Genomic DNA, 4,763 nt, shown 5'->3' with positions numbered 1-4,763 from the left:
TTAAAACCCTTCAATATGGGAGACCAACAGCAAAACCCTTCACCTAAATCTCTGAAAGATAGGTTCTACCCTGCTAGAACAGCCCAACCTTCCTGCATAGTTCTACCACAAGCCCAGGGCAATAATTTTGAACTCAAATCTCAATACATCACTATGTTGCCCCACTTCCATGGGTTGACCTCTGAGGATGCATACCTATTTCTAAGGGAATTTGAAGAGGTATGTGTTCTAATTAAGATCCAACAGCTTTCTGATGATGCTGTTAAGCTTAGGTTTATCACTTTTGCATTGAAAGACCAAGCTAAGAAGTGGTTGTATGGGTTACCCACAAATTCCATAACCCTCATGGGAACAGTTCACAGTTGTCTTCCTTAAGAAGTTTTTCCCAACTCACAAGACCAATAAGCTTAGAAGTGATATCCTTCAGTTTAGGCAAAAGCCTAGTGAGTCATTTTCCAAACTTATGGAGAGATTCAAGGATCTACTCCAAGAATGCCCTCACCATGGCCTAGACCTATGGCATTTATGTCAAATAATTTATGAGGGTATTGATTACCCAACTAAACAAATGATAGAGTCTATGTGCCCTGAGGGATTCACATCCTTTACAGATGAAGGAAAGGCATGAAAATTCTTACTTGACTTAGCTGACAAAACCCGTGAGTGGGAATCAACCCAAGAGAGTGAAAGAACCATAGGAGGAAAAGGATATTTTGTGGATGGGATAGTAGCCAAGGAAGCCCATTTGGATAGCCTAATCAAGAGGATTGAGGCTATTGTTCCTAGAGAGCCATCATCAGTCAATTTGGTTAAGATTTGTGCTTGGTGCCAGTCCCCTGGACATGTCATAGAAGAATGCCCCAACACCTCTGGGGGCACTTCTAATGATAGTGTTAATGCCTTATACCAGAATAATCCATATAGTAACACCTATAATCCAGGATGGAGAAATCACCCAAATTTCTCTTGGAATCAAGGCAACCAAGTAGGACCTTCCAATTTCTATAATCAAGGTCAACCTGGACCCCAAAGGCCTCCCTTTGCACAACAATCTTTTTCCCAAAATACTTTTCCTAGGTCAAATGTAGGACCTCAAGCAAGTTTTCCTAGGGCCCCTCTTCTATCATCTTATCAGCAACCCCCTGGGTTTACCAATACTGGAGAGGTAAGTAGAATAAGTGACTTGGAAAAAAATATGGCCCTCCTCATGACAAGCCATCAAAATCTTACAAGAGAACTCACTCAAGTTGTCTCAATTATGCGTGAGAGGGAGAAAGGAACTTTACCCAGTCAACCAGAGCCTAACCCTAGGCATCATCAGCCTGTTAGTTCACAAGGACCAACTAATGCACCACTGAATATACTACAAGGTCAGACCCAAAAAGGGCCCTCTAACCAATGTAATGTTGTTTATGCCCTTAGGAGTGGTAGAGAGTACCTACAGAGCGTTCCTAAATCTTCCTCGTCTATTACTCATGTTAACTCTCCTTCAGTTGAGGACACAAGTGTGCCTCTTGTTTCAGGTTCGTCTGATGAACCTAAAGATTTTTTTGAAACTAAAGATGATTTGGTTGAGGAAACCAAAAATGATTCTTCTGAATAGGGGCAAATCCCTAACAGTCCTTATGTTCATCCTGTCCCATTTCCTAATCGCTTGGTAAACAAAAGGAAGACTGCTTCCATGGACAAAATTTTAGAAGTCTTCAAAAAGGTAGAAGTGAACATCCCTCTTTTGGATGCCATATCCCAGATCCCCGCCTATGCAAAGGTATTGAAAGATTTGTGTACTCACAAACGTATCACTAGTGTGCCCAAAAAGGCATTCTTGGCAGGTAACATTAGTTCCATAATTACTCAGCCTATAGCCGCCAAGTATAAGGATCCAGGGAGCCCTACCATATCTTGTGTCATAGGCAACACCTATATTGAGCATGCCTTACTTGACCTTGGTGCAAGTGTGAATCTTTTACCTTACCATGTGTACAAGCAACTAGGATTGGGAGAATTGAAAGCCACTGGAACTACTCTTCAGTTGGCAGATAGGTCTGTTAAGATTCCTAAAGGGATGGTTGAGGATGTCTTACTATAGGTGGGGGAATTTATTTTCCCTGTTGATTTCATTGTGTTAGATACTAAGCCCTTCTCAACCAAGGATGAGATCCCAATAATTCTAGGAAGACCATTCTTGGCTACCAGTAATGCATTAATCAATTGCCGGAATGGTTTCCTAAGATTATCTTTTGGTAACCAAACTGTTGAGTTTAACATGTTTAGGATTGGCAAGCAACCACATATGGAAGAAGAGATCAATATGCTTGAGGATTTTCTGGATTTTTCTGATGATTTAGTTACCAACTTTGATATTGATTTTGATTCAGAATTCCAAGAGTGTATGGATGAGTTGGATGATGATAGTGAAAATTTCTTTTCTGAAGTCTTGAGTCTTCACACACTTGTGGAGCCCTTAGGACCCCTTTCCAATTCCATTCCCAAACCTTCCATAGTTGAGCCCCCTAAGCTAGATCTTAAGGAGTTGCCATCTAATTTGAGATATGCTTTCCTAGGGCCTGACCAGACTCTTCCTGTAATAATTTCTTCAAATTTGACTTCTAGCCAGGAAGAGGAGTTACTTAAAGTGTTAAAAGATAATAAGGAAGCCCTAGGTTGGACCATGGCTGATATCAAGGGTATAAGCCCTTCTATTGTGCAACATCATATACATCTTATGGAGGATTCCAAACCATCCACGGAACCCCAAAGAAGAGCTAACCCAGTGATGATGGAAGCTATTAAGAAAGAGATCCTAAAGTGCTTGGATCATGGAATAATTTATCCTATTTCTGACAGCCAATGGGTAAGCCCAGTTCACGTAGTACCTAAGAAGTCTGGTGTGACTGTAGTTCCTAATGCCAATAATGAGTTGATCCCTACACGTGTCCAAACAGGATGGCGTGTGTGCATTGACTACAGGAAGTTAAATGCGGCAACCTGGAAGGACCACTTCCCATTGCCATTCATTGATCAGATGTTAGAGAGGTTAGCTGGACATGAATACTATTGTTTTCTTGATGGATATTCTGGCTATAACCAAATCCCAATTGCTTTAGAGGACCAACATAAGACCACTTTTACATGCCCATATGGAACATTTGCTTACAGGCGTATGCCCTTTGGGCTTTGCAATGCCCCTGCTACGTTCCAACGATGCATGATGAGCATTTTTTCTGACATGGTCAAAAAATTCTTAGAAGTATTTATGGATGACTTTTCAATTCATGGGAATTCCTATTCTGAATGTCTTCATCATCTTTCCCTAGTTTTGAAAAGGTGCATATCTAAGAATTTGGTTTTGAATTGGGAGAAATGTCATTTTATGGTTAAATCTGGTATTGTTTTAGGCCATGTAATATCCAAGGAGGGAATTAAGGTAGATAGAGCCAAAGTGGATTTAATTGATAATTTACCACCTCCTCAATCTGTTAAGGATGTTCGGTCTTTTCTAGGGCATGCAGGCTTCTACAGAAGGTTTATTAAGAACTTTAGTCAGTTAGCCCGACCTCTCACCTCATTACTTGTCAAAGATCAGACTTTTGAGTTTTCCAAAGAGTGCCTAGAATCCTTCAAGCAACTTAAGAAGGAGTTGACCAATGCACCCATTGTTCAACCACCTGTTTGGACTGAACCTTTTGAACTGATGTGTGATGCTTCGGATTTTGCCATAGGAGCAGTTTTAGGTCAAAGGATTAATAAGTTGCCCACTGTCATTTACTATGCTAGTAGGACCTTAAATGATGCACAACTCAATTATACAACCACTGAAAAAGAATTTTTAGCTGTTGTGTTTGCATTAGAAAAGTTTCGGTCTTACTTAGTTGGTTCACATGTGGTGGTGTATACTGATCATTCTGCCCTCAGATACCTAGTTCAGAAGAAGGATGCCAAAGCCCGTCTCATTAGGTGGGTTTTACTTTTGCAAGAGTTTGATTTAGAAATTAGGGATAAGAAAGGAGTTGAAAACCTAGTTGCAGACCATTTATCCCGGCTTCCCAATTCCTTGACTGTTGATTCTCCAGTCAACGAGAACTTTCCAGATGAACAATTATTTGCAATGTCCAGTGAACCATGGTTTGCTGACATTGTCAACTTCTTAGTTTCAGGTGTGACTCCGGATCACTGGTCCACCCAAGATAAGTATAGGTTTCATTCCCAAGTTAAGCACTTTTTCTGGGATGATCCTTATTTGTTTAAGATATGTCCGGATCAGATTATCCGACGATGTGTTCCTGATCATGAGCAACATTCCATTCTCTCTTTTTGTCATGATCATGCATGTGGTGGACACTTTGGACCTAAGAAGACTGCCGCAAAGGTTCTCCAATGCGGATTTTATTGGCCCACTCTTTTTAGAGATGCTTTTGATTTTTGCAAGGCTTGCCCTGCCTGCCAGTCTTTTGGCCGTATCAATAAAAGGAACATGATGCCCCTCAACCCTATTTTGGTAGTTGAGATCTTTGATGTATGGGGCATCGATTTTATGGGACCATTCCCTAATTCCTTTGGGAATTTGTACATACTTTTGGCCGTTGATTATGTTTCTAAATGGATAGAGGCCATACCTTGTAAAACTAATGACCACAAAGTGGTGGTCCAGTTTCTCAAAGAGAACATTTTTTCCCGCTTTGGTGCACCACGTGCAATAATTAGTGATAGGGGTACTCATTTTTGTAATCAGCCTTTTGAGGCCTTAATGAAAAAGTATGGGA

The 4,763-nt window shown here is 40.7% G+C and overlaps 1 non-coding gene across 1 annotated transcript; it reads right to left on the bottom strand.

Annotated features, from left to right (window-relative positions):
• Positions 1 to 403: 403 nt before the first annotated feature.
• On the bottom strand, positions 404 to 510 carry LOC122066101. Its single transcript, XR_006136232.1, has one exon. It is a non-coding gene; the product is annotated as a small nucleolar RNA R71 (small nucleolar RNA).
• Positions 511 to 4,763: the final 4,253 nt, after the last annotated feature.

Source organism: Macadamia integrifolia, unplaced genomic scaffold (assembly GCF_013358625.1).
Source record: "Macadamia integrifolia cultivar HAES 741 unplaced genomic scaffold, SCU_Mint_v3 scaffold2234, whole genome shotgun sequence".
NCBI lineage: Eukaryota > Viridiplantae > Streptophyta > Magnoliopsida > Proteales > Proteaceae > Macadamia > Macadamia integrifolia.
The sequence above is the reverse complement of the archived record's forward strand: the minus strand, read 5'-3'. Positions and strand labels throughout refer to the sequence as shown.